Genomic DNA, 27,120 nt, shown 5'->3' with positions numbered 1-27,120 from the left:
GGAAGAGTAGCAGTGTTCTTTGATTTCAACTGTGTTTTACAGAGCTGAAAGAGAGACAACAGAATGAGCTTTTGGGAAATAGGACACACTGCCACATTGGGAAAGTGCAGGGAGCAGCAGGAGGAGGAGCAATTTCTTCCCCATCTTCCCCAACTATTTCCCCCGAAATAGTTCTGAGAGCTTTTCCACTGTTTTTGCTTCCTGTCTAAAGTCACAGGATCATTAAGGTTGGAAAAGACCTCCAAGACCATGGAGTCCAAACTTTGAAGTTGTCCAGACTTTGAACACCCCCTTGTCAGCCAGACCATGGCTCTGAGTACCTCGTCCAGTTGTCTCTTGAACACTTTAGCATTCCTTTGCAGCAAATGAGTGGCATGAAGAGTCTCTGCTTCTATTTCTGCTTTCAGCATGCTCCTGCAGCCAGGATTGTGAGATGTTATGGATCATTCATCCTAATAAACAAAAATCTGTGTTCCTTCGACTGAGAGTTCAGACTCTGTGGAGGAATACAGTGACACCAGCAGCCTGGGCAATGCCATTTCAGCCTTTCCCATGGAGTTTCCATGCCAGAATGTTTAATAGATTTGTCCCACTCACTTTTTCTGGAGGATCTCATGCTTTTGGAGCTGAGGTTTTCAGCTGTGGCCCTGCTGGTGTAAGTTGGTGCCTGTGTGCAGGCTGTGCTGGTGGCTCAGGCTCTTGGTGCTGTCCCTGCAGCAGCATCCCTGTTTTCCCCCTTCATCCTGCTGGACCTTGCTGCTAGGGAGGCCACCAGGGCAGAGATGCAGGCATTGATTTGGGATTTGTGGAGCAAACAGGGAATGGTTCTGGAGGGGCAGAGGGAGAGGTCTCCCTGCCAGGGTTTGTGGATAAGCAAAGGAAGTTTGGAAGTTCCTCCCTGCAGAAAGCAGGGCTGGCAGCATTGCTGCTGATTTCCAGGTTTAACCAGATGGATAAAACAAACTCTTCAGAGAGTGCTTGTTACTAGGAGCTCACGGAAGACAGAAAAAGGCACTATTAGCAACAAAAAACCCTAATTCTGGAGGATTTTATGGCATTCACTGCTCATAAAGGTCTTTTCCAGCCTAAGTCATTCTGTCTGTGGGGCTTGGAGGAGCTCCAGGTGTTGCTCAGTGCATACAGAAGCTTTACATCCATGTTACACAACAAGGGGGGTGTGTTCTGAAGACTGTTGGATTTTTTGTAATTCAGTTTTATATCTGAAGAGATCTGGAAATACAATTAAATCAATAAGGGTAATTTTAACACAAGGAGCAAAGAATATGGGATGTGGAAGGTAAGCCAGAAAAAGAGGAGCTGCTTCCTGGGATCAGCCAGAGGAGCTGGGGCTGGGATTCATTCAGACCTCAGTTTTGTGTTGACTTTTATGCTTGACAAGTCAATGTTCTGAGATTTGACCAGAATTTATGTAGGTTAAAAACTGGGGGAAATGTGCCCTGAACAGTTTTGAGGATTTTCTAATCCATGAAAATATAAGAAAGCATTCAATATTTTTAAGAACTCACTGGAAAAAGCCTGTAGTCCTCCTCAGCTCTGTATTACGTTCAGTAAAACATGGAATATTGAATTTACTCCTCTGAATTTTTGCTGCAATGTAATAGAGTGCAATCAATTCCCCAGCGATTTGGCTACTTAATATTTATTTTGTATTTACCCAGTAGATTGTATCTGCCTATGGAAAGCCTCCCATTCTGAGAGTTTATCTGAGTATTTAGCAATCCCCTGTTTGTCCTCGCTGCACATTTGGGAGATGATCTATCGTGGATATATTTAGGAAGCGGACACGGTGAAATTAAATCACTTGGTCAAGGTTACAGGGAGAATTTGAGATGGATGTTGAAATTAAGCCTGGATCTTCCTAGCCCTGAGCTAATCCTGTTGCAGCATGGTCACCCTCTATTTGAAATCTCTTCTGTCATCATGGGCTTGTTTGTGGCTTTGGCTGAGTTTGCTGCAGCCACAAAGCGGCCGTGGTACCCCAGTGGGGACCCTGGCAGAACAAGCAGCCCCTCTGCCCCCACCCCAGCTGGGCAGAGTGAACCCCTCCTCCTGGAAGAATTCCCAGTTCTGCCAGTTTAGGGCTCAGAAGAGCCTCGGTTAATTGTTCAGTAGGATGGAGAGGAAGCACTTTACTGCAGTGGCATTCCCAGAAAGTATCCTGAAGTGGGAGGAGGGGAGCTGGGCTGGGAATTGAAGGTGCTGGCCCCACCTCGGTGCCAGGCAGTGCCACCAGAGGGGTCAGTGCAGAGGTGAGGAGAAGCCTGCAGAGGTCTCAGCCTTGGTTTTTGAGTGTCTGGCTTGAGAACTGATCACAGAACTGGGGCAGCTCAGCACAGAATAATTGCTCAGCTCTTCGCTCCAGGATTTTCCAGGATGATATAACCGAACATAAGCTGTGCTAGCTCTCATTCTTTTCCAGCTAAATATACATCTCTGGAGCCTCGTGGAGCTTGAGCTGATTGTGTGGTGCTGGAGAGGCAGCGCTTTATGTAAGGCGTGTGTAGGAGATGGGAGCGAGATCTCGGCAGGGCTCACATCAGAGCCTGTAAACGTGGGATCAGTTATTTACAGCTGAACTAGAGAGAGAGAGAAAGGGATTCAGGATCTGAATCCCACTGCTCCCTTATCTCCAGAGAAGTGCTCAATATCGCACTGTTTGTTCAGTATAAACTAAAACTGATGCCTGATTCCATTAGGTGCCATGTTCGTAAAAGATGGTTTGAAAATTAAATTTCTCAGTTCACCTCAAATCTTGAGGTTTCAAGCCCTTACCAGAAAAGCAAAAAAAAAACCCCAAAAAACCAAAAGCAAACAAAAAAACCCAACAAAAAAATCCAGAGCTCTTTAAATCTTTGTAAAACTGTATTACTTTAACTTAACTGGATGATGGTTTTGCTGTGTCCAACAGCAAATTTTTTTGGTTCCCCTTGCTGGATGCACAAGTCAGAAATGGTGTTTTAAAAGAACTACTCGGATTGGTTCTGTAAGGGATAGAAAAATGTGCCAGGATAATGTTCAGTGCCTTGTGCTGGTTAAACATTCCCTTCCTAGAGACTGAAATCCCTGCCTTGCTGCTCTCATGCTGATTCTGCAAACACACCCGGAGTGTTTCACTGATGGAACACCAGTGCAATCACTTTCCCTATTCATGGTGCCCAAATAAACCATGTGTTTAGGTTTTCTCATAAACAAGGAGAAAAGGAGACAGATTCTCTTACAAGTGACATAATCTTGTTCTTTACAGACAGTGATTTCAGCATTTATTATTTTTGCCTTCCAGGAAACACAGGATCCAAAACTTGTATAAATTAAATGTCCTGATGTGGACTCTTTAATGCTGTTATATCTCTGATTTTTATAATTCATGCTTGTCCAGTGGGTTCCTTAAATACCATATTTTGAAGGATTTTAGATGGTTTTTTGCAAACCCTGGCCATCCTTCCTTCCAGGGCATTCAATGAGTTTCTTTCCTCAGCTGGTTTAGAAGTACCTCATTTTATAGCCATCAAAATGATCTCCTCTAAGAGAAATTAACTTACATTCTTAATAATGTGATCAACTTAATTTCTGCCTACTTATATTTAACTTAGTTTAGACTGAGAGAAAGCAAATGATGTAAGATAAAGTTCTGTTTTGTCAGATTTTTGTTTTTGTAATCTTGTAAGGAGGAAGAAGAGGCATCCCAAAGATGCTTTCCCAATTATTTCAGAGGATGGACAAAGGAAATGGTTCTTTTAAATTCCCCTGCTGAGAAATGACCTTTTTTTTTTTTTTGTTGGTATGAAACTCTTCTGTGCTCTTGGGAGGGCTCTGCTGTGTCAGTGGCACGACTTCAGGTGACTTTAGTGAGGGGTTGGCTGCAGATGTGCTGTGGGATCCGTGTTTTGGGTTTTTTTTGTGCATGAACACGACACCTGTTTAGCTATAACAAGGTCTTTGTGACAACCAAGGGACACTTTTTTCTCTTGGGACCATTCTTCTCCCTCAGGCACAGGAGTTACCAAAAATTCCATGATTTTAAAAGTAGAAAACATAGAATTCCGAATGATGTTTCGTGATTTGTTTTATTATTTTATCTGTTGCACATATTATGATCTTCCACTGTTGCTCCTGAGCTGGAATTAATGAAATGGCAAGAGGAAAAAAAAACCTCAGTGGGATTTAATTTTGCGAATAATGTGCTGAGGGTTCTCATCACTACTTTATCTAAATATAACACCGTGAGCATCTCTGGTGCTTGTGAATTAGAGGATGTTTGGAAGCTGCAGCAGCTCCTGGGAAACCCAATTTTCCTCTCCACAAATCGAAGTTAGGAGTATTAAATATAATTAATATGGAATATCTGTGTTTAACTGTTTTATGGTATGTAAGCACAGAACATTTAAATGTCTTTAGTGAACTAAGCCAGGGACACGATGCAGGACTGCACAATTTATTTTTATCCTCAAGGTCAAGTAACATCTTTGAGCACTGACATCAGTGTTCAAGAAATATGGGTCTTACTACACAATTCCCTTCAAGGTTAGGAATTTCCCTGTATATATTATATATGTACACAAGCGTATGCATTGCTGATCATCTTTTTCCCTGGACTTTTGAAAATAAAAGCTGTATATTTTTAGAGACTGGAATGTGTGACTTAGAGAGCAAAACTCCAAGATATGTAACGGAGGTATGAAGTTGATCTTTGTAGGCTGAGTTAAAGAAAAAAGGGTATTTGTATAAAGAAATCAGGAAATCCTTCTAAATATGGGCATTCTAAGAAGAAATGTGGATTAAAGTAGAATTTGTGCTTATCTGATGGTGCTGGACACTTTCAAAATTACTGAGCTGAAATGGCAGATGAATTCCTAATGGCCTTAAATTATCAGCCCATACATAAACCACCTTGTAACACTTTGAAGAGGAGTAAAAAACGATGCTCTCCTGGCTTTTACTGGTTTACAAGCGCTTCAAACTCTCCCTCTTATCTTCCCTTTTTTGGAGTGATTTAAGCCAACTTCGCAGATCTATTTTCTCAGCCTCCCAGGAGGTTTTTGTATTTATTTACTAGTAAATTACTTTTTTGTTGTTGTTATTTTAAATGATTTTCACCCACTATTTCTGTTTCTGGAGATCAGGATGCATGTGGTTGATCAGGCAAGGAGAAGGGCTGGTTTCTGCCAGCCTCAGACAGGAGGAGGCTGTTGGGATTTTATCATTGTAATCTGCTGGTTTATTACTGGTCATTAAGACATCCAAAAGATTTATTTGGAGCAAAAACCTTGCTAAGAGATCACATCTGTGAGTTAGCCCTGGAAAAGGGGGGAGTGATGGTGTTGGTCGTCCAGATGGAGAAGTTCTGGATGAGGCCTTGAGTTGTGGGCTCTGGAATTTGCCTGCTGGTCCTGGAGCACTTCCCTGTAACCCTGTGGAGGGGAATTTGGCCGGGTTTGGGATTTGTGAGCTGACAAATGACCCGCAGTGAAATAAATAACCAGACTTTTATTTCCCCCGCACAATGCCGCGTCCTGTTCTGAGCGCCTGAAACAAATTGTTGCTGGTGCAGAAAAGAACAATTCTGGCTCTGGAGAAAGGGAGGTAAAAATGCAGTCAATAAATCACTCCAAATGTAATCAGGACATCGTTCAAACCTCCCAGGCTGTGCTCTCTGCTAGGTTAAACCTGGCCGTGACCCAGCCACGGCCAGGAGTTGGGCTCAGTGCTCCTTGTGGGTCGCTCCCAGGATATTCTGTGATTCTGTGAAGAAATGACTGCTTTGGGTTCCTTCTTCTTGGCCTTTTGGTTCTTGTGTTTCCTGGCTCCTTTATGGGGGATAGGAGAGCTACCACCATGCATTGTTTGCCCCTAAGTCCTTTCTTGACACATTTCTGACCAAACAAAAGGAGGGGTTTTTTGTGTGTTGTTTTTCCTTTTTTCTATTTTTTTCTTTTTTCGTTTTTTTTTTTCTTTTTTCTTTCTTCCTCTTAGTGAAGGAATGGAACTTTTCCTCTTAGTGAAGAATCTGCAGCACATCAGCGTTGTTGGTGAAGGACAATTTTAAAATAATGGACAGCTTGAAGGGTTATTTAGCTAAGGGAAATACCATAAAATGTGTCAGTTTTGTTTGGATGTGAGGTTATTCTAGACTAGATGTTGGTGGGTTTTTTCTCCAATAACATTTTTGTTCACATTTTCACTCTTCTGCACTGGACAGACTCTTTAAATCTACAATAACGTTTTGGCAAGACCTAAGCTCAGTTGCTTCAAAAAGTTCTGATATTTTGGCAAAATTTTCATAACTATTGTTTCACAGTGTTGCATCTGGGGCTAAGAAACAGCTCATGGATCTTCAGGACATGGCTCAGACTGGAAGCCAAGCCTGACACCCACCTAATTTTCATTTTGAGTGTATTTTTATTTCCTATACTGACTATATTTATTACAATACCATTCGGGTCCTGTATTCAGTTTAATATTTAATAATGTGAATAAGTATTTTTTGTGCAAATTACATGTTGCATCTCTAAGTAAATTTTCTATAGCAATAATTCTTGAGGCTTGCTTATTGTAAAGCTCATTCTTTGCTGAATATTTTGAACGTTTATTTCAAATCTAGATAGAATTGTGAATACAAATTCTGAGTTGTTATAGGAGAGTATTTATATCTAAAAGCCGCATTGTGATAATTTCAGATCAGGTTTGACTCTGTAGCTGCTTGAACCCTCGGCTTGGCTTTTGTGAAGGTTGCTCCCAGGTGTTCCAGTGGGATTGAAAGGACTGATTTATTGAAGCTCACACATTTTTCTTGTTTGTTTTGGCTGAGGTGGAGCCATTCTGTCAAGTGCCGCCGTTCAGGGAAGGTCAGGACCGGTGTGGAACATTTTGGGCAGTTCCAGAACATTCCAGCCAGAACCCTCCCGAGGCTCTGGGCTGGTCTGGGTTCCCACAGCCAGCGGGGTGGCACTGCCAGCCCGGGTGGCACCAGCAGCACAGAGGGACACGTTTGGTTGAGCTGGGGGCTGTGGCACAGGGAAGGACACCCGAGGTTCCAGGGATTTGTGTGACAGCCCTGCTCCAGCTCCTCCCTCCACCCACAGGAGCAGCCAGGGCGGCGGGGCCCGGTGGGCCTGCAGCCAGGAGAGCCCTGGTGCTGGGCTGGGGGACAATCTCCTGAGGAATGGCTCTGAAATCCCAGGATGGGGCTCTGGGCTGGGGGACAATCTCCTCAGGAGTGGCTCTGACATTCCAGGATGGGGCTCTGGGCTGTGGGGACAATCTCCTGAGGAGAGGCTCTGACATTCCAGGATGGGGCTCTGGGCTGGGGGACAATCTCCTCAGGAGTGGCTCTGACATTCCAGGATGGGGCTCTGGGCTGTGGGGACAATCTCCTGAGGAATGGCCCTGACATTCCAGGATGGGGCTCTGGGCTGTGGGGACAATCTCCTGAGGAGTGCTCTGACATTCCCAGGATAGGGCTCTGGGCTGTGGGGACAATCTCCTCAGGAGAGGCTCTGACATTCCAGGATGGGGCTCTGGGCTGGGGGACAATCTCCTGAGGAGAGGCTCTGACATTCCAGGATGGGGCTCTGGGCTGGGGGACAATCTCCTCAGGAGAGGCTCTGACATCCCAGGATGGGGCTCTGGGCTGGGGGACAATCTCCTGAGGAGAGGCTCTGGGGTGACCCTGAGTTTCGTGGGATAGGGGTCTGGGCTGTAGGGACAATCTTCTGAAGAGGTAGCTCCAGTGTGGCCCCGAAATTCCAAGGATGAGGCTCTGGGCTCTTGGGGACACTCTCTGGAGGAAGTGGCTCCAGGATAGCCCCGAAATTCCAATGATGAGGCTGTGAGGACACCCTCTGGAGGAGGTGGCTTCAGGGTGATCTTAAGATTCCCAGGATGGGGCTCTGGGCTGTGGGGACAATCTCCTGAGGAGGTGGCTTCAGGGTGATCCCAAGATTCCAAAGATGAGGCTTTGGGGACACCCTCTGGAGGAGTTGGCTCTAGGGTGGCCCCAAAATTCCAAAGATGAGGCTCTGGGCTCTTGGGGTCACCCTCTGGAGGAGGTGGCTCTGGGATGACCCTGAGATTCCCAGGATGGGGCTCTAGGCTGTGGGGACATCCTCTGGAGGAGGTGGCTCTGGGGTGACCCCAAGATTCCCGGGATGGAGCTCCGGGCTGTGGGGTCACCCTCTGGAGGAGGTGGCTCTGAGGTGACCCTAGGATTCCTGGGATGGAGCTCTGGGCTGTGGGGTCACCCTCTGGAGGAGGTGGCTGTGGGATGACCCTGAGATTCCCGGGATGGGTCTCTGGGCTGTGGGGACACCCTCTGGAGGAGGTGGCTCTGGGGTGACCCCAGGATTCCCGAGATGGCGCTCAGGGCTGTGGGGACACCCTCTGGAGGAGGTGGCTCTGGGGTGGCCCTGGGATTCCTGGGATGGAGCTCCGGGCTGTGGGGACACCCTCTGGAGGAGGTGGCTCTGAGGTGACCCCAAGATTCCCGGGATGGGTCTCTGGGCTGTGGGGACACCCTCTGGAGGAGGTGGCTCTGGGGTGGCCCTGGGATTCCCGGGATGGGCTCCAGGCCGCCCTGGGGGCCGCCCGTGTGTGCACGTTCCTCAGGCAGGATGATCAGCAGGGCGCAGATACCCACGGCTTAGCAAAGCTTAACAGGGCAGATTGCTGTGCCCACTAAGCTAAACATAGCCTTTTATCTCATTATATTGGGAAAACCCTCTCTTCAACAGGAGGCAATCGCTGCAGGTGATTAATTACTAGGAAATGTGTATCGGAGTTGGATTATTTGCTGAGATATCAAAGTGTTTTTTCGTAGTTTGTTAAAATTCTGTTCTCCTGTTGGAATTGTTGAGAGTGAGTGAACCTTGTCCCACCGTTGTTTCCCTTTATGTTAATAATTTGCCTTTATTAGAGTAATAAATAAGGCAGGCTTCCATTCAGAGCCATTTGACAAAAAGGCTGCAATGGGAGCTACTGTGTCAGACCAATGAGATGGACAGTCAGGAGATCCAGGTATGTAGGAAAAGTCCATATATTGAAGGATGAAAGCTTTAAGTTCTCAAAGGAGCATGCATTTCCTTAATAATATTAATACCAGTCCACATTTGTAATTGAATTCTCTGCTATTATTTCTTACTGTCTGATCTGAAATATGACTGGAACGGTTGAGCAGTTTAAAGAGAACAGGGAGTTTCTTTTTTAAGGTGCAGTCCAAGGTCATGGTGTGACCTGGCTGTGTAAAGGGGCTGCTTGAGGTTCACATCCATGTCACAGTCACACACAGTTTCATGGCAAAGGCTGCTCCTTCAGAGGCATCCTGCTCGGGATATTCTTTTCAAATGGAAGATGAGTGGTTTCCTGTACAGAAGTTTAGCAAATAAGAAGGAAAAACAACTCCTAGAACACTGTGGTACTATGTAGCATCTATAGAGCAGTGATACCAGAAGAAGCTGATGTGACCCCTTTAAACTGTACAATCCTATAATTTGAGTTTAAATGACTTTGGATTAAATTTCTCCATCAGGACCAGTGCTATGAGACTACAGGGGGAGAGAAACATTCCCTTCCAGAGCACAGGGAACGGAATTCCTGTGGGGGAAACCCAAAGGACTTGAATCTCCCTCCCCAGATCACTGTATTATGTTAAGTAAACAATTAATGCTGGAGGGCAGTTGGCACAAATTCTGTTTTGAGAACTGGCAGTTTATGGGGTTTAAATGCCCACAGAATGAAGGGGGGTTCCTTTGCTGCCTATCCACAGTTCCCAGAAATGGTGGCACCCTCACAAGGCTGCTCTTCAAAGCTCCTGTCAGGCCACTCTATTGGTTGGTCCAAGCTTTGTTCTGAGTGCCAACAAATATTTCCTCTCCTCTACATGTGAGATGGCAGATTCTGTCTTTAAGCCAAAAAGAGGCCTGAATGCTGGTATGACACAGGTTTTGTATTCTCAGGCCTGTCTTGGCCTGTTGAGAAGCTGATTTCAGCAGTGGGTTCGGGTTCAGCTGTGTCAGATGTTGCAGGTCCTCACCCTGGCCAGGGCTGATCCCTTTGGAGGAGGCTGCTAAGATGCTTCTCTCAAAGCTCTGCTTAGGCTGTGGCAGCCAGCCAGGTTTACCTAAGCTTTACTGGGAAGCTCAGGCTAATTAATGCTTCTTCCTCTTGTTTTTTTTGTTGTTGCTGTTGTTGGAAGAGCCTAATGACTTTTCCTCCTGCTTGGCTGATCCTGGGAGCCTAGTTTTGTTTTCTGAGCTTTAAACCTAAGGAAAGGAGGGGACAGCAATGGCAGCCCGGCCTTGCAGGCATCTTCTCTTTGTGGGCATGGCTTTTAGATGGTGAAAGAAAAAAAATTGGGATATTTGGCAATATCAGGTGGTGGAGATTGAAGGAGAGGGGGGAACTGCAGTTCTGGCTGGCTGGTAGTTTTCCTTTCAGTTGTTGAGAAAGTTGGGATGCCGGTCAAGGAAGTAAGCTGATTGGAGCTGCAATAATTTATCAGGCAGAGCAAGTGGTAATTTGTACAGGAAAATAAATGTGGCAGATAAAAGAAAGAGTTCAAGGCAACCGTGAGCTTCTGAGGCTTAAATCACTCAGCGAATGGCTGGGCTTGGATGGGAGCTCTGGGGCTCTCCCAGTCCAAGCCCTGTGCCTGGATCAGCTCCAGAAGTTCCCCCAGCACAGCCAGGTGTGCCCAACACCTTCCCCCAAGGGCGGGGAAGGGTTAACCAAGCCACCAGCTCCGAAGCGCTGCAATTTAAACTCGGGAATACTCTGATTTTACAGTTAGGGAAACTGAAGCACAGTGGGATCAAGTGACCTACTAACATCTCCCAGTCAGGAAACAGCAGGGCAAGTCCTTGACTGTGCCTGTTCTGAGGTCCCTCTCCTCCACTGCTCCTTTATTAGGTCGTGTTGCTTCCCAGGATAACAACATGTTTGTGCAGTTTGGGAGCGCAAGCTGTTTCCTTGCAGAAACATTACTGCTCTGTGTTCCCAAACTGGAGAGACACCGACTCCGAAAACAGATTTAATTCTTCTTAAAAATGTGGCAAATGAGGCTTAAAAATATGAGAGGCTGCCAGTCTGCTGCTCTAGTTTAGGTATCTGGGTTGTGATTAGGAAAATATTAGAAACCTGCTGCTGCTTCCCAGTGCTGTTCCTCTGATTGGAGAACTTCACTGGAAAGGAGGTCTTGGTCCCCAAGATCCTGAAAGAGGAATTAAAATTATGTTCCTGTGTTTCCTGTCATTAATTATCTCATAAGGACCTTGAAATGTGCTTGTGATGTCTATCACCAGCACACATGGAATTAAAATTTTCTCCAAAGAAATTAGGTAGGCTCTTTTGCCTCCAAATAGAAACTCTCACTTGAAGTTTTACTGGGGAAACAATTTTTTCAAGTTGCAGTTCAAGCTCAACAGCTAAAGTCTCCTTCCTTCTATATCCTGTAAACGTTGCCTTGTTTTTCAAACTTGGTTCCAAAGAGCATCTTTCTATTTTCCATTCCATTTTTCTGCTCCATTTCCGCTCCTTGCCCCCAAGTTAAGGTGTTAAATTGTTTTTCTGTCAGAGCTAAATAACGTGCTGCTGGATGCTTTAATAGGCATGAAGATGTGCTGACAAACCCTCATTTCAGATGGTGTCTTGCTTTGCAGGGCTTTGCTATTAAATTTGATGATGAAATATCTCAAGAAAGCACCAATCGATGTTGCAGCCATTTTGAGCTGCACGTGCTGGAAGCTGGGTTGGAAAATGTTAGTATTTTCACAGTTTTGTCCAAAAAGTAATAATACTAAGCCCCCAACCCTTTAAATTCTGAGCTCAGAGTGTTCCTAGAGGTGCTGTTTGCTGGCTGGCCCATTTCTGAGGGTGGAATTGCTATTTTTAGCTGTGGTTGGAGGGTACCTGCTGTGGGTAGCAGGTATTCCCTGGGACTGCGGTCCTGCAGCTTTGGGGGCAGTGAGCTGGTGTCAGCCTTGAACCAGAGAGCTCCTGGCCCTGTCTCAGCAGTGCTGGGGCTCAGGTTTGGGCCATTTCTGGGGAGTTTTCACTTGGGGGTTTAAATGAGGGCAAGCACAAGGTTGCCCCTTTATTCCGAGCTCCTTGATGCACACCCAGGGCAGGCTCCATCGAGGTGCACGAGTCTGAGGCTTGGGAGTTCAGCTCCCACTCCAGAATTTGCATCCTCAAGGATGGAGATCAGCATGAATGCTGGGCCTTGGCTGCAGGATGGCAGCGTTGTGGTGGAGGTAGAACCAACACAACCCTGTGAGCAGGCTCCAGACAAACCTCCAAAAATCCTCCTGGCTTGCCCATCTCCCCACGTGCTCTGGTGCCTGGGAGGCCTGCAGTGAGTGAGCACTGGGAATATTCATGTGCAAAGTTGGTTGGATGTGGTATATAATGAAATGTTCAAACTGGGTTTTCTTTCCCTTTTGAACATCTTTTTTTGTTATTTTTCTCCTCTTATTCCCTTGCCTATTCTGTCAATTAAAAATAAGAATTAGAGTTTTTTCTGATATAGACCTCATGATTCTGTCTCTGGCCTGAAGTTTCTGTAGTATGACAGAAAGTCTTTGAGAGCAGCACTCGTCAAACTGGCAACAGCCAAATGTGTGGAACAAGATTTTTATGCCGTGTTGAATTTCTTTAAGCTGTCCCTCTCTTCTTTCAGGAAAGACAGTGTAAGAAAAAAGTCTTCTTTAATGTATTTTGGTGCTGTGTCAATCAACTTTCCATTGCTTTTCAAATTATCTTTAAAAATTCTCCCCAAAAAATGAATGTCAGTGCCAGATAATTGCAGATGTCTCAGCATCTTCCTGCTTTTCTGACAGAGCAGTAGAGGTCACCAACATTTATGGGTCTGGACCTCAGCACAAGACATTTAACATTTAAAGCACTGCTTTGTTCAGTGCTGGGATTCAGTTTGAGCTGCACTGCAAACTCCCAACAGCTGCAGTTTGTACTGAAAACTTGTTCTGAAAAGGGGACACGTCTCTCTGCTTAATATAACCCAAAGTCACTGCATCTGGTGTCCTGGCATGCATGTAATTGCCTGTAGCTTCCTAATGATAAAGGCAGTCTCACATGAGAAAATTCTGCATTGATCCTAGTCCTGATTTACATTTTACTTCGTTAAGAAAAAATTGATCAGCATAGATAAAACTCCTGATCAATGATCCCAGCACTTTTTTTTTTTTTTTTTTTTTTTTTTTTTAAATAGCTTCCATTTTGGTGCAGTGCAGACTTTTGGTTTAACTGGCTGAATTGATATTCTGAGCAGCGAGTAAGGCAGGATGACAGAGCATCAGCACAGCTACTCCTATTATTGCTCAGGGAGGTGTGCTCCTGCCCATCCTGGCCAAGGCACAGCAAGCCATGAGCCGCTGCTGTCCTAGGATGCTACAGAGCACATCCCAACTTTTATCTGTACTCTTTTACACCTTCTTCACCAAAAAAATGAGAGGTATTTTCTTGTGTTCAGTCACTCTCAGGATTGAATGGTTTGAGGTAGGAAATCTGAGGTTGTAGTTTGGACATAGTACATGTACTGATCACAGCTTCCTTTGAAAAAATGAACTATTACACAGAAAATATTCTGCTTTTCAAAGGACTGATGTCTCTGTCTTGTGGCTGGTATTTGGGTTTGCTTTGCACTGCCATAACAAGGTGTTACACTGGAAAAGCCTTTCTGAACTCTTTGTGGTAATAATTCAAAATAGCAGATACATGAGAACTCCGGATGGATGGTGAGAAGCTGCAGATAAAATGCAGCGATTCCCCAAAGTGCAGGGCTGTGAGGAAGAGGAGGAGAAGGGCGCAGAGCTGCTCTGGCATGTGTGTGTGGTTTTACAGCACACACTGATGTGACCAGATCAGATTAAACGGGGATATTTCGCTGTTCCTCCTGTACGGTTTTGGATTTCTGGCAGGCATGGCAGGGACACAAACACAACACAAACCCCACAGCGCTGCAGGGCTGCTTTTTTAATTTTTTTTTTTTTTTCTATTTTCCTTAGAATCCCCATTGTTCTTACATAAACACAAAGAGCAGGGGAGGGCGAGCGAGCCGGATCTTTGCAGAGGGTGATTATGAAGTAATTTGCAGCACGGACACGCCGCCGTGCCGGGCTGTGAGCAGCGGGCACAGCCCGAGCATCGCCGGGCACTGCGGGCTCCGGCCCCGCCGCATCCTGCGCCTGCTCGGGGGTGCCGGGGATGCGCCGCTCCCCGCGCCCCCTTTCCTCCACAGCCTCTCATCCCCCTCCCCTTTCCTCCTCCAGCGACACTGCTAGGACTTGACAGCCCTTGTCCTTGAAGGTTTCTCCCGTTTCCGAGTAAGTGGCATATTCCTGGTCGCTTGCCATCTTCCGTTTTTGTCATTATCCCAGGGGGAAGCGTTTAAAAAAAAAAAAAAAATCGCAAACAACAAACATGGTGGTTCAATCCTTTTTTTTTTTTTTTTTCCCTTTAATTTTTTTTTTTTTTTTCGGTCTCCTCTCCCCCCCGTGCCCGCTGCGGCGGTGTGGCGGCCGCGTCCCCGCGGTGCGGCGGCGTTGTCCCCGCGGCGGCGGTGCGGGGATGCTGCGGGCGCTGCCTCCCCGGCGCCGCCAGCCGCGGTGGTACGGTCTGCAGAGCGGCTCCGCGCCCCTGCGCGCCTGCCCGCGCCCATGCCGAGCCCCCAGCCCTCCGCCCGCTAGCCGCGAGCAGGCTGCGCTGGGGAGGATGTCTTAGCCAAGTAAGTAGCGACATCCACAGCATGACAGCAATAATGGTGGCGGTGATGATGGTGATGATGATGATAATAATAAAAAACCCCCCCTCCAACATCTTTCCCCCTTTCGGTTCTGAGCTCGTTTATTTGGCGTTTTGCTGCCGGGGAAGGCGCGAGCTGATGGGAAGATGGTGTGGGCACCGGGGCTGAGCGCTGCGTTAGGTTTTGGTTCGTGCCCTGGGAATCTCTGCAAAGGTAATGCTGCGACTCGTGGAGATTGTTCTGTAAGGTCAAAGAGGAACTGCATAGCTAAAAGGCTCTCTTGCATCAGAAGGCGTTTGCTGGGCTTCGGTAGGTTGAGAATTCGGCATGATCTGGTTGTTTTTGAAACGTATGGGCTTGATTTTGGTTAAATCAGTTCTTTAGTGATGAGGAAAACACGTGGATGGGATTTTGCTTTTATCATTGCTGGTAAGACTCAGATGTGCCTTTTTTTTTCCTTTCAGAAGCTCACATTTCACTAAAATGTGAGCAGCACACTTTGACTGTTGTATTTTTCTAACTTTAATCTTCTCTTACGATAGGCAAAGCTATTTCTTGTTAGGAAAATCTGTAATCCTCGGCTGGGGTCCTTTATAGAGCTGTTTATAGTTTTTCAGTGCGTTTGTTTGAAAGTAAAGGGCACGCAGGTTAAAAACCCCAAACATTGCCTTTGTATCGAGATGGACTAGAAAATAATGTGGAAGAAACCGGGAATTTTCTGTAACTCCTTTTAACCATGCATGATGTTTCCTGTGGCAAGCTAGGGAAAGGCTTTCCTGAGGTGTATGATATAACAATCAGGAATTCTGACAGATAGGCTTTGATTTTCATTTATTTATTTATTTTATCAAGAGAAGAATCAGCCCTAAATCTGCATTTAGGCTGCTCAGGAGGCATCGGACGCCTTAAGAGAAAGCCCAGGATTACGGGAGTCATTCCCGGTTATGTAAAGGGAGATCTCAGTGCGTTCGATCCGCGCCTGCGGCGCTGGCAGCTCCAGCGCTCCGGGCAGCAGCCGGGCTCTGCCCCAGCCTCCCCAGCCTGACTCCAGCTCGTCCTCTCCGAGCCGGGGCACTTCCCCGGGCCCCGCACGGCGCTCCCGGGGCTGCCGAGGCCATGGCTGTGGGCAGTCCCGGGGCTCTGGGGCTGCCACGAGGGGATGCTTAGCCCGGTGCTGCCCATTCCTCCCGCAAGGTGAGTGTCGGAGCATCGGCTCTGCCTGCAGGATGAACCGGTTCGCTTTACATCCCCAAGGCTGCGGGCTCCTCGGGCGTTCTGGTGCTCTGACCCCCCTGATGGCTTTCTGTTGTGGGGCTGGGAAGGGATTGCAGGGATATTACACAAGTTGGGATGTCTGGAGGAGAGCCGGCGCCTTTAGCATGGGGAAATTGCACTTTTGCTGCTGGGGTTTGAGGTTGGTGTTGGATATTTGTGGTATGAAATCGGTAACGAGGCTTTCTTGTTAGGGTTTGCTTAGAAAAGGGATTACAGATCGACTTCATAGTCCACATGTTTTTTTTACTGCTGAGATGCATTCCTGATTAGCATTTAATTTGTGAGAGGTCATCCATATGCATGACTGGCTCTTGTACCTTGCTCTGGAATAACCGTTTGACTCAGGTATCCAGCAGGTCTTTGATCACAGACAGCTTTTACTTTGTTCGTGCTCCTCTCATTTTAATCCAAATTGCTACCTGTGAAGAGGTGGTTCATATTCTCCCTGTAGTGCTGGTAAAATGAGTAAGTTTGTGAATAAGGCAATAAAATAAGGCTCGTAGATAAGTTGTGTAGAGCAATGCAGCATGAAGGTTTTCCCCTTTTATTTATTTCTTTTTTCTCTGTGTGCCCCCTTTTCATCCGTTTTGTGTATCTGTCTTCATTCCTATAGAGAATTGATTTTGGCCTGCATCAATGCTAAATATACATTCATTTCCACGGAAAAGGTCAATTTTCTTCTCTGCTGCAAATCAAAACTGCATGACATTCCTCATGCTTTCTGCATATATAAAAAGGTTGCATGCATGTATATTGGAACAGCTTGGAAGAGTTTCATGCTTCCCAGCAGGATTCCAGGTTGCAGAAGACGTGGTAATGATGAACCAGGTATCACACTGTTCTTCTGAGAGCTGCCATGAAATCACTTTTGTGAGTGTTTTTTTTCCTTTTAAATTTCATACCATGTATCTAGGAAACAGCTTGGAAATATTTTCTTTTCCCCTTTTGCCTTCGCCCAGCATTTAAAACGTACAGCTTATCTTTCCCAGTGCTGTTGGATTAGGGATGCAACATTTTTTGAATCCTACTAAACATATATTTATATATCTTCCTGTCTGAATGCAGCAACTGCGAGCATACATCCTGCTAACATGTGAAAATGTTAAAAGTGGGTTTGATTTTTTTTTTTTCCCATTTTCATCCTGCAGTCCACATTGTCAAATGCCAGTTGTGCATGTAGGGATTCCTTGCTACATTTTGGAATAAATGTAGAAGTCTTGACCTTGCATCTCCCTCTCCCACTCACCGAGAGCCCATTGCACTGCAGTAGGACTCCGGCAGTGGGGGTTCTCTAAACGGACCCCACCTCCTCTAAGAAATGGAAATACTTTTACAGCCTGCACCTAAAAATCGTGTTCTGAAGGGAAGAAAGTGGTTCATTTGATTAACCTGACTGGAAAACCTTGTAGAGGATAAGCTGCTTTTTGCCAGGTTTTTTCATTCTGTTTTCAAGGAGACATAATGAAGGATGAACAGTTCCCTGGAATTTAGCAAGTGATTAATTACGGTCAGATTATACATTATCTGATCAAATGTCAACCTCCCCCCAGCCTCCCCCCATGATTAAAATCAGACATTTCTGATTAATTTTATCATGCCAGTTGAAAAAGGGCTTAAAACAACCAACCCAGATAAGGATTCCAGAGGTGTTTTTGTTCGATTTAGGTATTCAAACGCGATGCTAAAGCTTCAGCCAGCCCCTCTGTGGGATCCTTGTCGTGCTGAGGCAGGCAGGGAGCGATGACTCCGCTCTGGATGGAGCCGGTGGAGCCACAGAGCTCCCTGGTTGTGCCGGGATAGCTCCGGAGCCTCCGCATCCCTGCGGGCCGGGCTGGCCCCGCTCCGTGCCCGGCAGGGATGCTGCTCCGCCGGCTCCATCCCTGCCCGGCTCCCGAGCCGTGCTCCGGGGGGATGATGGACCCTTAGTGGAGCAGTTGCGTAAGAGAACAGCCTCTCCTCTCTAGGTAGGTTATGCTCTGCGTGCTGGATGGGTTTCTGTGTGTGCCAGTGGAGATAAATAAAGGGCGCCGTGGAGGTTATGTAAATATATAGGCTTTAATTTCATCTGTAAATCAACAGCATTTTATTGTCGTCTGTGCTTGAAAGTTTGGTGCCCTTTTGTGGGAAATGTAAGCATGCAAATGTAAGCATTTTGAGAACTGTAGAGTTTTTGGTTCAAATTTTAGTGGTTTTGCCCATATTTAGGTTAAAAAGCATGGGTTTACTGTTGTATTTTTGGTAAGTAGCCTTGGTTTTTGTGTTAAACCTGGAGATTTGCAGTTGAAGAAAAAGAACCAATGTGCAAGAGAAGAGTTGGGAATGAGGCATATTTTAATACATTTAAGAGGCTGTCAGCTCTGTAAAAGGCAGGACGTGTTCCCTCCGACCACTGCAGATGAGTGAAACATGGAGCCACGGAGGGGATGTGTAATTCCTGCCTAGGTACCAGAGTTGGCAGAGTTGGGAAATGGTAACCAAGTTACAAAATACTTCCCTTCTACCACACCGTGTATGAACAAGTTCATCCTGCTGGTAACATGTTTTTCCTTGTTTTTAAAACATTCATGGCCCAGCTAAAGCATCTGAGGATTGTGCACCAGGCTCTCAGAGGAGCCCAGAAACAGTTAATGGGAAAAGCTAGAAGAGGAGCAGCAGTAAAACTGGAATTTCTGTGGAAGAGTTTGAGCATTATTTTTTTTCCTTTTGTCTCCTTTGCCCACACGGTGAAGGTGAAATGGCTGGAGAAAGCAGCTGATTTCAGAGGCACAGAATAGTTGAGGTTGGCAAGTGCCCCTGGAGATGGTCCAGCCCAAGCCCTCCTGCCCCAAGTGGAGTCACCTAGAGCAGGGCAATGTCCAGCCAGGTTTTCAGCATCCCCAAGGATGGAGACTTCACAAGCTCTCTGGGGCACCTGTGCCAGTGTCTGGCCACCCTCACAGCTTTTGACCTTTAAATGGAATTTTCTTTGCTCTCCTTGCCTTTTTGCCTTTCATTGGACACTGCCGAGAAGAGCCTGGCTCCATCTTCCTCACTTTCTCCCATCAGCTCTTTCTTGGTGAGGTCCCCCTGAGCCTTCTGCTCTCCAGGCTGAGCAGTCCCTGTTTTCTGAACCTCCCACCTGCGTGTCAGGTGCTCCAGTCCCTTCCTCACCTCTGCGTGCCTTTGGAGGGCTCTCTCCAGGAACTCCAGGCCCCCCTTGTCCCGGGAGGGAGCACTGGGGTGTCCCCGCAGTGCTGGTGGGGAGGAGGCAGCCCTGTGCTGTGAGGACACACTGCTGGCTCCTGCCCAGCCTTGGGTCCAGCAGGAACCCCAGGGCCTGTTCTGCAGAGCTGCTTCCCAGCCAGCTGGCCCCCAGCCTGTCCTGCCTCAGGGGCACGAGTTTGCCTCTCCCTTTGCCATCCCGGGATTCCTCCTGGCCCTGGCTCCCTCCGAGAGGCAGCACAGCCACAGCTCCCCTCTGCCCAGCCTGTCCCTTGCACAGGCTGCTCTGTTCCTCCATCCTTGCCATCAATACCACACTTGGCTGTTGCACCGAAAGAAATCCCTTGGAAGGAGATGATCAGAGCTGGAACTGCAGTTTCAAGATTCAGCCCAGAATTGAAGTGCTGATTAAAAAATGCCAAAAATTGGTCAATATCCTGAATACGTTCATGGTTGAGAGTGTGGAATTTGCTATATTGAATGCCCAATGCATTGCATCAGCATCCCAGGGTTTGAGGATGAAACAGGAAAATCAGTGATTCACATTTACTAAGAGCTTATTTTATATATTAAAGAATGAAGACTCACAGCTGATGAAGTAATTTCAATTGATAATTTCATTCGCTGCATTTCAATTAAAGTGAGTTAAAAATAAAACCATATGAAATGAATTAAAAATAAAATGAGATTTAGTCCAATCTGATTTGGATCTTGCTGAAAAATCTGTCGCACAGAATGAGGAAACAGGATAGGGAAGATGCTTATCTGTGAGATGTTGGGCAAAGAGCTATTTCTGTAGCCCTCGCCTGTCCAGTTCACTGACCTTCCCAGCTCCTGACCTCTGGAAATTGGTTGGGCATTTGGAGAAAATGACACTCCTCATGTACACGCTCCATCTGAGGAGATTTTTACTTAGACAAGTGCTGTCTTAGTCTGATAAGTTCTCTTCTGTGCTTTGGTCTGGATTGTGTTCTATGGTATAAATCCAAAGTGTAGGCTTTGAACTGCAGTTTGGGATGAGATGCAGCATTTTAAAGGGGATTTGGGATTCCTTCTCCTGTATCCCCCAGCTGAAGTCTCACGTGACAATTCCCACCAGCTGTCACAGGTGAGGCAGGGAATGACAGCCCACGCTGGCATTGGGTGATGGAGTTCACCCGAGATCCAACAAGTTTTGGGCTTTTACCCTACTTGATCTCACACAGGCTGTCCTGGGCATCCCCCCGGCTTTTGTCTCCATGCATCTCAGAATTCCAGGGTCTTCCCTTACTTGTCTTTCCAAACTCCCCTTGCTCTTCTCTCCAGTCTCCACTTTTTTTACCCTGCGTACCCTTGTTTTCTCAGAGATCACTTCTTTGTTCAGCCTTGTCTTCCCTCTGGAGCTCAAGGGGCCTCATTTTCCCAAATCTCAGTGGTGTGGGCAGAACCCCTGCCCTGATCAGTCCCTTTGGTGGTGCTGTCTCATCCCTCTGCACTAATTCCATGCTGCACTGTTTTTAGTCCAGGTATTCTCAAAACCTGCAGCCAACCCAGTGAGGCTGGCACCAGCAAGGAGCAGGGGAGTGGGACAGTCTGGGACACCTCTACAGCCTCACACACCTCCTGGGAATTGCTGCACTGTGCACTGGAGCCATCTGTCACCTGTGACTGCAGTGGGGGATCTCCATCCCCATTCCTCTGGCTGCCTCAGCCCTCAAAGCACAGATCCTGCCAGCCAGGCTCTCTGTTCAGCTTTCTGTGCCTCAGTGGGCCTTGGGGGACAGTGACACCTCTCAGGGCAGTGGTGGCACTGTTTACCTTGGGGCTGGATGGATTCGCTGCAATGGTCGTGCTCAGCATCTCCCTAACCTTGGCACCTCCTGGGTGCTGATGAAGCACAATAAAATGCTCTGCCACCAGCCTGACTTGTCTTTCACAGTGGTACACCTTGTGTCACACAGGTAATTAGAAGGGAACAGCGTCCCTAACAAAGCCTCCCAGTCTCCTTGGGAAATGTGCAAGCCCAAATGTCAGGAGGCAGCATTGATCTGTGTCCTCTGGAAGTCAGTTTGAGAAGAAGCTGCTGTCCTGGCTGAGGACAGCTGCTCAATTTGCACTGCAGGCTTCCCCGTGTCCCTTTCCTCTGCTTGCATTGTAATGAACGTTTCGTGGCTTGTTCTAAAAATACCTCCAAATAATGTTTGATATTAAGGGACCAGCAAAATGCAATTACAATGAAATGATGATTTCGTGGTGTTTTTCACAATGACACGAGATTGTCATCCTCCCTCCCCTGGTGCTCGAAGCAATACCTATTTATGAGTAGTTGAGCTAACCTGGGAAATTCCAAGCAGAATTGCAGACAGTTCCTGAGATGCAATGCAAATTGTTGCAGTACCCATGGAGGACATTTGCATTATGGTAGGACTGGTTGTCTCTGTAATGCTGTCGTGGTGATTGTTATGCAGAGAACTGCAGGATAAAATGGTAGTGCTAAATCAGCAGTGCTGAATAAGATGGCTGAAAATGCCAGGAAAACAAACTGTTGGAGCGGGAGGATTGCAGGAGGAGTGAAACACCCAACTCCCATGCGAGACCTCTCTCAGCTTTCTTGGGGACGAGCTCTTGGTTCTGCAGGTGATTTTCGTGGCTCTCACTGAGCACTTGGTGCCTCTCTCGTGCCCGCTCTGCATCGGGCAGGACACGGAGGGGAAAGGCTGAGGGGGTGCCCTGAGTGTCTTGGGGTGACCTGGGACAACGTGGGAGCACTGCCCTGGGATTTCCATGGCAGCATCAGGAACTCCCCTTCAGGGCACTGAGGTCTGGAGGTGTTGTTTTATGCTGAGTGTTTGTGGGGAGCTGTTGTGTGCACTGTGTTGGTGAGTTTGCACTCCTGTTGGCAGAATCTTTGGTTTATTTGATTTTAAACCTCGTTTCAGTTCATCTAAAATAGGACTGGGTATCTCTGTCTGTCCTGTGTGATGCCTAAGTATCAGAGATAGGTACAGAATGTGGAGGGGTTGGGTTCATTTACTGGCTTGGGTGAAGTGGGAAGGCAATAAGGGGAATATGTATTTTTCCAGGAATATGTGACACAACAAGAGGTGACTTGGATAGGGACCACTGGAGCCTGTCTAAAATGAAGTGTTTTGGATGTGCAGGTGGGACCTGGCTCGTCCCCAAGCTGGGGGAAGCCTGGGTGGGCCAGCTGCTGCCTGTGGCTGGCAACAGACTTGACCTTGGAGAAGGGAGAATGTGTTGAGAGAGACAAACTGTGCTCAGACTGCTAAAAAAAATGGGACTCTGTGCTGCAAATCTTGAATTGCTGCCTATTGCTTTGGTTATCTTCTTATAAATCTTAATGTGGCTGTTCAGTAGAAGTAAGTGCAGTTGGGATGCCATCCCTGCCTTGGGATGGATCCTCCCCTCCAGCAATGTTTACAAAATAACGAAAAAAGAAGCGGCAATCGGAGGAAGGCACATCTCAAATCTGCAATGCAGAAATAGGATTATATATTTATCTGAGTTCTCATGTAGACAGATGATTAATACAGTACCAGCTACAGGGTTTATAGCTTGGTATATCATTAAGGTTCCCTGTAACTCTAATGTGAAAAGATAATAAATTAAGTGTCCTCTTCCCTGCCCTTGTCCTCCTTTTTCTAGTTTAGAAATACACTTGAAAGTTTTAATCTGAAAACATGATTCTGGTACCAGAGCTGAGGATGGAAAGGAATGAAAGGGGAAATGGAAGACATCTGAAGTGGTTCTTTTTCTTGAACCTTTTTAAGACTTAAAATTGAGTGCATGAGGTCTTTACATACAAGGCTCATTTACATATCTGCTTTTGGATTAGGAGGGGATCTTGAAAAATATTGTTAGGGAAGTATTTTTGGGGATTTTTTTTCCACTTGTTAGAGAAAATTAACATACAATTTCTTAATTGGGTCCAGCTTCCTCCTAAGGAAATCTTGTTCCCCTCCTTTATCTTATCTGGAACAGATGCAGATACAGGACATGTTTAATTTTTTGGTAACAATCAGGTAAGTAAGTAACAGTACTTTCTGAGCTTTAATTGCCAGACTCTAAGAGGAGAATAATTGCAATATTTCAAGTAAACCTGAATTAGAATGCCATGAAAGGACAAAGTTTAAGTAACTAGAAACATCCATTCCTCTTAAAGAAAGCACTTTATAGTGGGAGGCAGTGGTGGTGAGCTCAGTGCTGGGCTCTGGGAATCAGGGAGGATTAGGGCTGGATCCTCTGGAAATCTGTGCTGGGTTTATCCCATGCAGTGAGCTGACCCTGCTGCCTGCAGGCACGGCGTGACCCTGGCAGTGGCAGTGGCAGTGGCAGCAGATCACAGGGGGGTGGCAGGGCTGGAGGGGCTCACTCCGACCCTGGGAAGTGCAGAGGTTCCTGAAGGAGAGCAGAGTTCACAGGGAAGCTTGGGAAGGTTCTGCCCATTGCTGGCTTAGGGAAGGGATAAATCCTTGCACACAGAGGAGAAAATCCATATCTGCGTGTGTGTACACACATGTGCACGCGTGCATCCCTAAAAGCACCCAACCAGAGAGCTGTTTAGTTTTTAGTTTTAGTTAGATTTAGATTTTAGTTGCTCTAAAATCCTTCTTGCTCTTTGGTATACTGTGCAGTTTAATTCCATTCAAAGTTAATCTCGCAGCGGTTCGCTTGAAAACAATACCAATTTTGTACTGCCTCCCACACACCAGATCCACTCCCTTCCTCAGTAATTCTTGTTTGACCTCACAGCTGGTTCTCCAGAAACTTTCCTCCCAGCTGCCAGATATTTCTGTTCAGGAGTTACCCTCAGGAGCAGCAGCACATTTCCATGTTGGTCTGGCTTTTGTGTTTGCTCTGTAGTGAACACAGAGTCTCCAAGCTCGAGGCCTTACTCAGTTCAAAATTTTGTATGGATTTGACTTTCTCCCTCCCATGACTCTGCTTTTTTGCAGCACCCAAGTTCCACTACAGCAGTAAGAGAACAAATATAGGAATGCTTGTGATTACTTGAAATAAAAATTTGTTCCTGGGAGCTGTGGAGTTCATTCCTGCAAAAGATTGAACAGACCAAGGAATGAACCATGTCCATGAAATCACAGAGCACCAAACATTTGTGGTGATGGCCATAAGGGCTCCATGAAGCTGTTTTTAGTTCAGTTCAGGAACACGGAGTAGATCCTATTCTTTTTGACCTCTTTGTGAGGAGTGCAAAGCAAATACGAGTACAGAAATAGGGAATCCCCTCAAACCATATTATTAATAATATTATTTATTATCCCCTCAAACCATATTATTATATGACTTAAACTGATGATTATATGATTATTATATGATTTAAACTGAAGCTTCCATGGGAAAGGCAGAAGGGGGATATTCCATGTGTGAAATAAGAAATAGCCTTGTAAGGAAAAAATACCTAGACCAGGATCAGCAGTTTGGAGGTTCTTTAATCCACGTGGAGGGGGATGGAAAAAATCTCCTTGTAATTAAGGTATTTCTGAGGATCTTCGTTATCAGTGGCAAATTCTTTTGTGTGCAAACAGGTCTTGACCCCGGGGAGCCCCAGGGGTGTTCCTGTGGGAGTTTCTGGAGGAGCCAGTGAGGGCAGAAGGGTTTTATGGCCCAGCTCTCTGTCCCACCCTGCAGACACCCCAGCACCACCAGGCTCTCACCCAAGGAGAGGAATAAACACATCAACAACGGGCGATAAAATAAACCACTCCAGACCTGGATGTGTGATGGGAAAATCTCTTTGGTGCCTTCTCAGAACATCCAGAGTGGCAGAGCTGCTGGCAGTCTGTCCCTCATCCCCCCTTGCAATCCCCAGGGCTTTGGGCAGCTTTTCCTCCCTGGGGCCTCCCAGCACAGCCCAGCAAAGTTGATTTTTAACATTCATCTCTCTTCCACGAACACCCAGGGGAGGGAGGGAACCTGCTGTGTGTCTTCACAGGACTTTTTGAGGTGAGTTTTGAGAATTAAGGTTGTGCTGGTTCAGCCTGGGCTTGGGTTTCTCCACAGAAATTTCCCTAGAAATCTTTTGTCTGGGATTTCTTGCCTGACTGTGTGGAGCAGTCTCTCCCTGTTTTTTCAGACTGATGGATGCATTGGTTGTTGCTTGTGGATCTTCTTCGGCGTCATCTGCTTTCATTAGCATTTTTGAACAAAGGAATGAATCAGAATAAATCACAACTAATAGAAATATAGGAACAGTTTATCATTTTGCAAAGCTGAACTCTCTCAGAGGAGATTGCGTATTTAAATTGAACAAATAAAACTTCATAAATAAACTAAATTAAACATCATCTAATTTTACTTTTGAAGCCAAGCAATTTTAATCCATACTCAGCTTCTTGTATAAATATTTCCCAACTCCATTTTATTCTTTGAAGCATTCTTATTCATATTTAAAAACCAAAAATGTGCCAAATTGAACCACAGTTGTGTACACTGAATAAATGTAAAAGCTTGGGTATATTACGTAATAATCTGAGAGCTGGCAGGAGGGAGTGATTGCGTTTGTGAGCGTCCAAGTAGTGTAAAAATGCTTTTGCAGAACCTCATATTTGTCTCCAAAGCTCTCTGACTGACGGCGTGCCTGAAAAATCCTTTCATAAATCCCTTATGTATCGTTCAGAAGGAAGCAATAGGTGATTAGAAATCGATATATTTCCCCAGGGATAATTGATGTAGGAGCTGTGGTGCTACAAGCAGATGGTCTGGATGGTGAGCAAATTCCTGCTCCTAGATGGAAGGGCTGTTTCACTGCAGAATTAATTCTTAGAACTGGGAGCATTTCAACCCCCCCAAACATGTCACTGTGTGATTGGAAATGCGCTTTATCAATCGTCTTATTAGACAAGAAGAGCCTTTTCTGAGAAAAACAAGAAGTGGTAATGAGGTTGGAGAATTCTTGTTAAACGTTTCATATGATGTTCACAAAGCTGAAATATAATTTCAGTCCACCCTGCATTCAGCCTAAAATCCACAATCAAAAGTCATTTTCCAGAAATAGGCTTAAATGCAGTTCTTCCTGCATGTCCAGTCAATCTCTACGTGCAGTTGGCAGAACTGACCTGTCGACCTCAGGGGCTGAAAATGGTTAACATTTTTATTTTTATGTTAATGCTTTTCAAAAGTACTTCATTTCTAAGTAAATCAGATGTAAAATTACCAAGAACTTGGTTTTCGTCTAATATTTTGAAGATAGGACAAAACAGAACTGAAATAAATCTGCATCTTTTATTCCTGGTTTTAATATTGAGGAAGTTTTTATATAACGGCCAAGAAAAAAAATAATCTTACAGGTAAGATTCATTTTCATCCTAAAATCACTGAAATGGATGGTTTGAGTAAAAATTCTGCTTTTCCTACCACACCTAGATTTTTCTGGGAATAGTTGAACCAGCTTTTCCCAGTGGCTGAAGTGAGCATTTGCTGTGTGTAGCAACAGTTGAGCAGAGCTTTGGGATTGTAGATTAAGGAGTATTTGGGGAAGGTGCAGGGGCAAGAAGGTGATGCCCAGAGGGGTTTTTGGTGATGAAGCCTTGGGCAGGCTGACCTGGAACAGAGACTGGGCAGAGCTGGAGAATAAAGCAGGGATTTATTGAAAGGCCTTTAGGGCACACCTTGGGCAGGACAAGAGCCTGGCCAGGGCTACACCCAAGGTGGGCCCAAAATGGGCACAAAATGGACCCAAAATGGGCACAAAATGGACCCAAAATGGGAACAAAATGGACCCAAAATGGGCACAAAATGGGCACAAAATGGACAAACGGTCACCAGGTCTCACACTTTGATCAGTTTTGGTCCATTTGCACATTGGGGTTTAATTGTCCAATCCCAGCTTCAGGCTGGGAGGTCCCATCCTTCTT

The 27,120-nt window shown here is 46.1% G+C and overlaps 1 protein-coding gene across 14 annotated transcripts in view; it reads left to right on the top strand.

Moving 5' to 3' along the window:
* ATP2B2 (ATPase plasma membrane Ca2+ transporting 2) overlaps window positions 1–27,120 on the top strand; it is a 412,644-nt gene that overhangs the window by 157,426 nt on the left and 228,098 nt on the right. The window contains exon 1 of one of the 14 annotated variants that reach the window (XM_063411256.1): window positions 14,059–14,351. The exons of 8 other annotated variants lie outside the window; for them this stretch is intronic. The gene's annotated coding sequence lies outside the window, so the exon portion shown is untranslated. Of the gene's footprint in view, window positions 1–14,058; window positions 14,352–14,544; window positions 14,753–14,965; window positions 14,984–15,184; window positions 15,200–15,796; window positions 15,965–27,120 lie in introns of those variants that run through there. 5 more of the 14 variants (XM_063411241.1, XM_063411242.1, XM_063411246.1 and 2 more) reach the window with 5 other exon arrangements.

This window comes from Prinia subflava, chromosome 14 (assembly GCF_021018805.1).
Source record: "Prinia subflava isolate CZ2003 ecotype Zambia chromosome 14, Cam_Psub_1.2, whole genome shotgun sequence".
NCBI lineage: Eukaryota > Metazoa > Chordata > Aves > Passeriformes > Cisticolidae > Prinia > Prinia subflava.
Note: the sequence above shows the minus strand (reverse complement) of the source record. Positions and strands in the feature narration are given on the sequence as shown.